We start from the raw sequence: 11,226 nt of genomic DNA, 5'->3' as shown, positions 1-11,226 counted from the left end.
CGCCACAATACAAAAATACGATCTCACATTTCTCGACACTGCAGTTGTTTACATTGAAAGAACCGCAAGCGGATATGATGTCATAAAGGATCGCCACGCTAAAAGTGTTCATTTTGTAATGTTCAATGGACACAATGCATCCACAAGATAGTTTTACTACTAACTGTTCGGTGTTTCTTTCATGTGACTGGAGTTAACTTGGCTTGCTGACTTTAGTTTCCATTGTTGGTGTTTCAGTGTGAGGTGGGCACAAGGAAATGTCTCAAGCGAATACCGGCTGGTGTCAAATCTTTTCATGAGGAGACTATTAAGTTTTAATCCCATGCAACGCATACCGTAGTATTCTCATATTACACTTATTGCTTGTAAAGAACGTCTCGCTGTAAACGGGTTCTTAATATCAAGCATGTCTCACTGTAATCTGTCATCCTGTAAACAGTGTCTCACTCTAAACAGTGTCATGATGTGTCTCCCTGTAAACAGTGTCTCAGTCTGTCTCGGTGTACACAGTGTCTCAGTCTGTATCGCTGTAAACAGTGTCTCGCTGTGTCTCACTCTAAACAGTGACATGATGTGTCTCACTGTAAATAGTGTCTCAGTCTGTCTCGCTGTAAACAGTGTCTCGCTGTGTCTCACTGTAAACAGTTTCACTCTGTGTCTCACTATAAGAGGTGTCATGCTGTGTATAACTGTAAATAGTGTCACGCTGTCTCACTTAAACAGTCTCACGCTATCTCACTGCAAACAGTGTCACGCTGTCTCTCTGTAAACTGTGTCTTTCTGTCTCTCTGTTAACATTGTCTCGCTGTCTCACTGCCAACAGTGTCTGGCTGTCTCACTGTAAACAGTGTCTGGCTGTCTCTCTGTAAACAATGTCTCGCTGTCTCTCTGTAAACAGTGTCTCGCTGTCTCACTGCAAACAGTGTCTCGCTGTCTCTCTGTAAACAGTGTCTCACTGTCTCACTGCAAACAGTGTCTCGCTGTCTCTCTGCAAACAGTGTCTCGCTGTCTCACTGTAAACAGTGTCTCGCTGTCTCTCTGTAAACAGTGTCTCGCTGTCTCTCTGTAAACAGTGTCTCGCTGTGTCTCACTGTAACCAGTGTCACGCTGTGTCTCACTGTAAACAGTGTCTCGCTGTCTCTCTGTAAACAGTGTCTTGCTGTGTCTCACTGTAACCAGTGTCACGCTGTGTCTCACTGTAAACAGTGTCTCGCTATAATCGTGTTCCAATATTAACCGTAGCTCCATTTATATCTTCCAACAAACGGCGTCTAAATGTTAGCGAATCTTGATATATATGGCGTCCTAATGTTTTAAGACACGGTGTCCCACAGCAGACTGCCCCAAACTTAACATATCTATTATCTTCGAGATAAATTGGAAATTCACACTTGAAAAGTCTCAATCACCCTTCTCGTCATGTAGGTAGGTACAGAGGTCGCCATCATTTGGAATATCTCTGCGTAGATCCATGGTTTTAAATTTGCATTTTTGATTTCCAACTCAGTGAGATCTTAGATCTTACATTCCAACTCTAGATCTGGTGGACGCATGAAGTGAAAATTCTCATCAAAGCGTTTTATGGTAGATCTTTGAAGAACATTTCCACATTTGATGCATCAGTGATTAAAGTGAATGGGTGAATATGGTTCTACGTCGCTTATAGCAATATTCCAGCAGTATCACGGCGGGGGACTCCGGAAATGGGCCTCACACATTGTGCACATGTGGGGAATCGAACGAGCGAACGCCTTAACCAATTAATCAATAGGCTACCCCACAGCCCCAACAAACATAGTCGGGTATAAGATCCTGGGTGTCACGACCGATGTATTAAGTGAGTGAGTGAGTATGGTTTTACGCCGCTTTTAGCAATATTCCAGCAATATCAAGGCGGGGGACACCAGAAATGGGCTTCACACATTGTACCCATGTCAGGAATCGAACCCGGGTCTTCGGCGTGACGAGCGAACGCTTTAACCACTAGGCTACCCGACCGCCCTTGCGATGTATTGAAGGGCCATCTCCACCGACAACTTTGTTGAGAGAATGTGTACCGTCTAGAAGAGGTCAGCCAGCAGCGCAATGTTCATCACACCAGCAACTGGATAAAAGAACGTTAAGCCACAGACGTGTTTCCTTCACATTAACTTCTCTTTGGATAATCTATCTCTCACCATTAAGTGATCTCAACACTAAGCACCTTTCAGTCAAGACGAAAAACATCCTTGTTCCGGAAATACTGTCTGGTTTCATATGCAAATGTACTTTAGTCTGCAGTGTAGTCATACGTGTGCTCATTGTCTGGTTTGTATGTCGCGTTTTATGCAATTTGTATGAAAGGCGGGTGCCACCGGTCGGGCAGGACATGCTTACCCTTTTCGCGAACACCTGGTGTCATGACTGATTTTCAGTGGTCCATTCATATAATTTCAACAGCTATTTGACTTTTACCCCAAGTGGAACCTGTATAGGCAGAAAATCTAGGCTGGTTATTCTCTTGCATTGAAAATTCATATTTTCAAAAAGAATCGCATCTCAAGCACTAGACACGACTATCTGCTATTATCTAGTTTTTACCACTTGTGCGAATGTAGCAGCCACTCTTGATTGGATATTATTATAAATTGATTTTTTATTTATTTTATTTTAATAAGCCTGTTCATGATAACCTTTCTTGCATTCTTGTAACGATAGTATACGATGACAGCTTGATATTTGCGTTAAAACTGTTAAAAGTAATCTCAATGTAAGTGTATTATATGTGATTGCCTGTTCAGAAAATAAGGTAGATTGAGAACGAGTTGAAATACAGTTATGGGAAACAGAGGTATTACCACCGTGATACTGGGGAAGTTTTTTTGTTTCAGTACTGTATGTCCCAGTAATGTGTTAAAGCGTTCGCTCGTCACGCCGAAGACCCGAGTTTCATTACCCACATGGGTACAATGTATGACGCCTATTATAGGTGTCTGAGACCTGCATCACTCCGGGCTTTCCTCCCACATTAAGCTGACACGCCGTAATATAACTGGAAAACTGTTAAAAGTGGCGTTAAAACAAACTCACTCACTCACTCACTCTTTATCAAATTTAGATTTCTCAGATCAAACATCTCAGAGTACTTATATTGCCTCGTTCAAATAATTTCCACCGCGATTTACCCTTCTTCCCCAAGTGGAATCTGTTTCGGCAGAAAATCTAGGATGGTTATTTTCTTGCATTGACAATGTATATTTCGTTCTTTACAACCCAAACACGTTTAAATTATGGTGTCAAACTAAATATTAATAAAATATATGCAAGTAGTTTAAACTAATGGCGTCATTACACCACATGAATCGGGAAATCAATATACTCTACCTTATCAAATTTAGATTTCTCATATCAAACATCTTACTTTAATCTTTAAAGACTGTTGTGATGATAAACCTTGTCATAAATGTGGGATACAAATTTACACATTTTCTGTCTGACAGAAGACACGAAATATTAAATATGTTTTATTAATTGTAAGGTGAGGGTATGGAAGAGGGGGGACATAACGGATTTTTTTCAGGACAACGAGTGACGCATGGTTTGTTATAAAACCGGAGACTAAGTTAACTTTTTAAAGTTTTCTTCCAGATATTATTTCATTACAGTGGGACATTAACGTTCAACTGCTTCACGATATCTATTCCGTAAAGATAACACACTATCTGCACTCCTCGTATCAATGCGTCAGGTGATTCACAGTGATAGTTTTGGGCATAACATCTCCCAGATACATCACTTACGAAAATCGCGATCTAAGCCCCTTCACTTTCCCAGTTATGACGTGGACTGGATGGCCTTATCTGGGCCTTCCCGAGGAATTGAGCCTCCAGACTCAGAGCCAGGTGATAATGCAGCTGGTTTCCATTGATTGTGGCAGGAGATAATGTAGCATCTGAAAGACACTACACTGAACATGTCCAGTTTCAGAAAGAAAGAAAAAGAATTCCCAATTTTTATTCCTTGTTGATTTGTTGTATATAAGGAATACTACAAACAAAGCATGCATCATTTAAGACACTTAGAGAAAAGAGATATATCTCCTTCGTGTTGCAGTTACCCACCATGAACTGTAAGCCAACCGCTCTTTTTAAGGCAAATGTGTATCGAAAAATGGTAAAATTATCATAAAGTATGTTTCGTATAATCTGTACCGATTCATGTTTCATTTAAAAATATTTGTAATGCCAACTTGCATCATATTTTATGTGTAGTCCATGAAACTAACAAAATAGATATTCGATTATGGAGGTAATAAAAAAACATGCATATTTCACAAATTTTTCAAAATGTAAATATGACCTAATGCTGTTTGGGATTTTTTTCTAATTTTCATAAAATACAAAACAGGTTTGCTGATCAAATACTAGATAGACATCTTGTCATCAGTCAACTTCTAAGTAATGCCTATCAAACAATTTAATCAAATACTGTTATATTTCAGTCTTTTACACATCAGCCCTAGCTTCCTGTGTCTTGGGGTCTTTGACCTGGCAGCTCTTTGGAGCACGTGCCAACCCAACATCCCCTTGTGACGTCAGACGCACTGAAACCCACGGGGCGGATGCAGTGACAAAGACACCCTTGCTGACCGCTACCCACCCGGAAACTGACAAGCCAAGCACTATATCACGTGCTGATGAGGTTAATGACGTCAGCGATGACGCGGATAGTTGCGATGATTATTCTACTCGTGTGCTCACATCAATGAAACTTGTTCGGAATGCTGTTGACGTTGCGTTTTCTAAAGCCGTAAGTATACATGTATCAAAGTTGGCCGGGATATTGCTGGACTATCACTAACCGTGGAGTAAAATCATACTCACTCACTCACTCATTCACTTTATAAAGGGGCTGTGGACCAGTGAAGATCCAGGGTAGAATAGGTCTGCTGCAACCAATGCTTTCCGTAAAAGGCAACCATGCTTGTTGTAAGAGGCGACTAACGGGATCGGGTGGTCAGCCTCACTTACTTTGTTGATGCATGTCATCGTATCCCAATTGCGTGGATCGATGCTCATGATGTCAATCAGTAGATTGTCTGGCCGAGACTCGATTATTTACAGACCGCCGTCATAGACCTGGAATATTGCTGATTGCGGCGTTAAACAATAAAGGATAGATTTCTTATGAATACGGAAAGGATTTTGTCGCTTTTATTAACATCAAAATGATAAATGTCAAATTCGGGCTTCTCCTAAAAAATATCCGGATATTCTGTGACATAACTTTTTCAAAGCATGAAAAGTCAGATTTCCGTTTCTCTTCCACTTTTGACCAAGAAGGCCCGGTTGGTTGGTTTGTTGTTTAACGCCGCACTCAGCAATATTCCAGCTATATGACGGCGGTCTGTAAATAATCGAGTCTGGACCAGACAATCCAGTGATTAATTTCATGAGCATCGATCTACTCAATTTGGATCTATGACATGTATCAACCAAGTCAGCGAGCCTGACCACCCGATCCCGTTAGTCGCCTATTATGACAAGCATGGGTTGCTGAAGACCTATTCTACCCCGGACCTTCCGGATCCAAAATGGAAAGATCTCCGAAAGGTTCCCCAAAATACCGAAACCTGACTTTTCATGCCCTTAATGCCTTTCAAAGCAGTGCTAAAACTAGCTCCCTCACTCACTTTGTAACATTTACACCTTTCAGTGTTCCACACTCTGTAGTCACTACCCCAACAAGTGCAGGTCATCTAACTTCTGTGATGTCATCAGAGAACGGGCAAGAAACGCTGTTCACATACCCGAATGGCCACAAGACACGCCAATCCCATCGCTCATGGTAGAGTTGTATTACTTATTTTCGAATAACATGTTCCCGTGAAAAACATTATTTTACAGAAGCTCTTGACAGAATGATATGTTGTTACATGGATACATCCTTTTTTATTTTTCCTAAGTGTGATTAATTGTTATTTGGTAGGGCAAATTTGTGAATTAACGTTTGTTTTCCGGCTTCAAGGCAACCTTTTCTCAGTATGTGAGTTGAGGTGAAATGGGGTTTAACGTCACGTTCAAGGTTTTTGCACTTATGCAGGGACGTGTTGTGTGTGGCTGCTTGTAATAGTCCGGACAAAAGCCGCAGTATATCATGGATACCCCACTCAGACACAGTGTACTGACTTCGAGCCGACCAGTCATTGTTTTTGCCCCTTAATACCGAGCGTCATGCAAGATATCAGCTAGTACCATATTTTAACGTCTTTTGGTATGACGCGGCTCTCCGGACGGACGCTCTTCCACTAGACCACGGAGGCAGTCTCTTTCCTCACAAAGTAGGTATTCAATAGGATGGCGATAACATCCAAACACTTTCAAGCAAGCTAAAAATACGGAGCAAACACAATCACTTTGTGAAATCTTTGAAAATGAATTTATTAGGATTAAGAGAATTTCATTTATCGTTTTAGCCTGCTGTGGGACACCTGATGGATCTCCTGGCGTGCCTTGAAATTGCTGAGAGGAACGTGAAACAGGCTCCTGTGAGTTTTCTTCATCAGGTGACAGCCTCCTTCAACCGCACGCGAACCGAGGTGCTAGGCCTAAACATTGCCAAGGAGGAACTGGTAAGAGAATTTAGGTTTTTGCCATGTTGTTTGTTTGTTTATTGTTTAACGCCACACTCAGCAATATTCAAGCTATATGACGGCGGTCTGTAAATAATCGAGTCTGGACCAGACAATCCAGTGATTAATATCATGAGCATCGATCCACGCAATTGGGACCGATGACATGTATCAACCAAGTCAGCGAACCTGACCAACCGATACCGTTAGTCGCCTCTTACAAGCATAGTCGCCTTTTACGGCAAGCAGGGGTTGCTGAAGACCTATTCTACCCCGGATCTGTTTTTGCTATGAGTGAGGGAGACGTAATTCAGTTATATCACAGGATGGTCCACACATCACACCTTGAGGTGTGAGTGAGTGAGTGAGTTAGTGAGTGCGTCTTGTTTAACCCCGCTTTGAACATTACTTTAGTGATATCACGGCGCGTGCGGGAGGAAAGCCCGTCGTGATGCAGCTCCACCACTTTAATCACATACATAAAACGTCAAGGCAAGCCATTAACCAGTCTTAAATATCTCTCGAAACAGATTCAATTGGGTGTAAAATGCAATCTGTGTGCGAAATACGCTGACAGCTAGAAAGCGCACGTTAAATCTCCAATATAAGTAAGTAAGTAAGTAAGTAAGTAAAATGCAAAATAGCGGTGAACTGTATATGGATCACTGAAAAGGCCACGAGCACGGGTATCGTGCTGCCAAACCATGATGCTGGAATTGAAGCCATGATCACATGATTCTGTCACGCCTAAGGGACGCAACTCTGCACAGTGAATTCCGGCGGCTTAAACGATTTGGTCAACCGTGTCCAATGACCAAGAGCCAAACAGTAGTTGAAACGGTGTTTCTCTTGCTTTCGTCAAGGTCATGTAGAACATTTGAAGATCACTAAACCAACATATTTATTTCTAGGTCTTCTGCTCAAACATTCCGGCGCCAGTTGGACAATGTACTTCTGATGTAACCCTCACAGACCCTCAAGACCCGTACACAGCCGTCATCAACGGTCTTTACGTCCTCGTCTGGGTCAGTAATGACATGACGACAATGATACAACAAGCCTCCAAATGACCGAATCATTTCGACACTCTGATGAATATTTCTGTGTTGATGTCATAAGGCTTGTTTTGTAAAGTGATAGTAATTTATTTTCGTATGGATATGTTAGTCTTTCGTCTCATTTTCAAGCTTTACCATTGTCCATGCATTCTGTGACGCGTTTGTGTATGCAATGCTATGGTTTCTCAGGTTTTCTACAATGAAATGGTGAATTTTCAAGTATTTGATCTGGTTACGGCCAATGACTATTAAGACTGAAATATGTAAACATATGTAAGGAACAAAAACCTTGCTATAATCATAAAAAGTATCTGCTAAAGCATTGTTTATCCATTCTGGTACGTGTTTGGGGATACTCTACTAAAATTGAGGAAACATTGCAGGGAAACGGTTTTATCGTCCTAAAACTTCAGTTTTACAAAGAAATTGTAAATGCACAGTCCATTGTTCAATTCCGACTATATCATAATCATGGGGCATTGACATAAGCACGCGCCTCTGTGTCTAATCACTGTCTAAATCACTGTCTAAATCACTGTCTAAAACGTATTTTAACGTCCTGTTGGATCACTGGCTTTCACATTTAATAATACTGAATTTAGATTTAATAGTTTTGAGATTACGTCTTGTCTTTTAACTGTGCGTTCATGTTTTGTGAGGAAGTGTCAGTTATTGAAGGAATTGCCATTGCCATTAGGTCATTTTCGTTCTCCATTTTATAGCGTTACGTGTCAATTACCAAATTGAAACACTATGTTTACCCAGAAATCTGTGCTAAAGGAATTTAGTATGAAACCAACAAACAACCGACAAATTGTATACAGTCAACAATTGTATTAAAAACTGAACTAGGTTTACAAATCAATACAAATTACTGCACGTAGTTACAATGGCAGTACACAATAGAGTGGTAGTACCATATTCTGCGGCAGTATAAAATGTGCGAGCAGTGGAAATGACAATGACAAGAGTAATATTCACCTCGCCGCAACAGTGGTCAAGCTTCCGATGAGCTTTCATAATGTTTATTTATTTACATTGTACATTGCATTGTAGCATCAGTGCTGTTGTATCTGACAGTCTAGATGTTTACATTTGGAATTTTGTTCATTTGAAGGTGCAAAACGTTTATACGCATGTATGTATCGTTTGATCCACGCATCGATGTGGTCTAAGGCGCCGAGCATGCCATACACCTCATAGGTTCGAATCCAAGATTGGCCACGATTACGTTTCAGATTTCTCAGCATCAAATCCGTGGTTTCACCACAGTAGTAAACGTCTAAGACTTACGTCACTTCCTGCTTCACGTCCTTATCAAGTTGACACGTCGTGATGTAATTGAAATACTGCTTATTGCGTCGTTTAACCAATCTTACCCACTCATATTCCTAGCAATCGAACACTGCCACTCTGTTTGTATTCATTTGCCTTGACACTTAATTATTTCAATAAAAAATGCACTTACTTCATGTTTCATTTGCTGTTTCAACGACCATGGACCACAACGAGACCGTACTCTTGTATTGCATCTGACATTGATTCGATGAAAATATCTCATCATTTGTTGTGCATGACACTCATCCATTGTAACATTTACTTACCAACAGGTAAACAGAAGCATTCAGGCTACCGTTATCTTACGATGTGAAACGTTTGATTTTATTCACGCAAATAATTTTGGTTCAATTTAATATCAATTCGGGAAAAACAAGGCGAGGGGAGGTGAAATGGGACTTAACGTCGCATCCAAGAATATTTCACTTATATTCATGTCTATCCTTGTACCATGCCGAAGTTAAACACCTCAATCAGACACCGTATGCTGACACCGAGCCGACCAGTCCTTGTTTCATTCCTTGATGCAGAGCGTCAGACAGGGTAGCAACATGTACAACACGTCATCTTTTTGTATGATTTGTTTGGTTTGTTGTTTAACGCCGAACTCAGCAATATTCCTTGTGATACGAGGGACACCAGAACTGGATTTCACATTTTTTGTACCGGAATTTTGAATCGAACCTGTGAAAACTGAATGACGACCCCGCGTTTTAACAACGAGGCTACCCAACCACCCGAGCTTAAATATCAACACTTCCGGTGACTGCGAGATCCAACAGACCTTGCGTTGTCGCTGAATGTGAGCGAGTTTGTTTCATCTCCCCTAGTACTTGACTTGTACCACGGCATGTCAAGTTTTATATCGGAGGATAAAAAGAAGTGATTCACTTCTAAGATGTTTACCTCTGTGCTGAAACACACGACACGGGATCAAAATCAAATATCGAACTCGTGATTATCGGTGCCTGTCACGCCTAAGGGACGCAACCCTATATCACACTTTGACGACTGAGCCACCGCGTCTCTTGTGATAACTAAGTTATACAGGAAGATTTGACGACTACAGTTGGTGATGACAGCTGTTTCACATCCGGTTAAGCTGGGGGAAGATGACTGACTGGTCACTCCTTCACAACCGAATGGGGGTCTTTTGAATCTTTTAAATAAACAAATCAGAATCTATCGTTAGTACAGACAATTACGTATTTGTCAAAAATTGATTTTTTGTGTGTGTGTAAAACGTTGTTTAGATACCAAATGTACCACTTACGGTTTAGGGAACACTTCAGAATCATGAACCCAACAAAAACCATTCCATAATCATACGAAATCTCCTCCAATAGCAGAATCCAGAATTCTACTTTTGATATAAAATCCTGCTTTTCCAATCCAAAGTTTAAAACTTAATTGAGAAAATGTTGAAACCCAGAGGTATATGCTAAAACATCCTAAATAGTATTCGAAAGCACTCTCCAGCTGATCGTATTTTATGAAGGCCAAATAACTAGTAAGAATTGAATCTATTGGCCAGGTATTAATATCTACGACTAAGGTGATGAGTATATATGCTTACCTTACTGGATTTACAGATAGCTGATATGACGGTGACGTCAATCGAGGGACATGCGAGATGAATGGGATTCGGTCACTCAAAGTTATTTCGATCTCGTCTCTACTTTGATACATGTTTCTCGTATACTAAAATTAGGAAGTAAATATATCAGTGGATTACAGTAACATCTAAACACGCTAGTCACAAATCGACGAATAGCCAGCCATTGTGTGATTTTATTGAATTTGAAACAATACGTCATTATCTGACAAAAACGTGTTGGGTTTAAATCCGATTGGATCAGAACTTCAGATCATATTAAACGTGTGCAGTTTATCAGATTGAGTAAAATGATACCCCGATAGACGTTTTGTTGGGTTTGATTTATTTGTTGTTTAACGTCACATTCGGCAATATATGACGCTGGCCTGTAAATAATCGACTCCAGACCAGACAAACTAGTGCTTGATATTATAGCAACGATCCGCGTGGTCGGGGTACCACGACACGAGTCACCGAGTATGACCGCCTTATCCATTAGGTCATCTTAAGCGAAATATATGAGCTATAACGGTCCAGATAATTCACGCCGGCTGGTCAAGACAAGTCAAACAAATGGTCAACCGCAACAGAACGACCAATGCCATCGGGCACACTAATAGACA

The sequence above is a fragment of the Haliotis cracherodii genome, unplaced genomic scaffold (genome assembly GCF_022045235.1).
Source record: "Haliotis cracherodii isolate W230 unplaced genomic scaffold, xgHalCrac1.p SCAF_15, whole genome shotgun sequence".
Lineage (NCBI taxonomy): Eukaryota > Metazoa > Mollusca > Gastropoda > Lepetellida > Haliotidae > Haliotis > Haliotis cracherodii.
Note: the sequence above shows the minus strand (reverse complement) of the source record.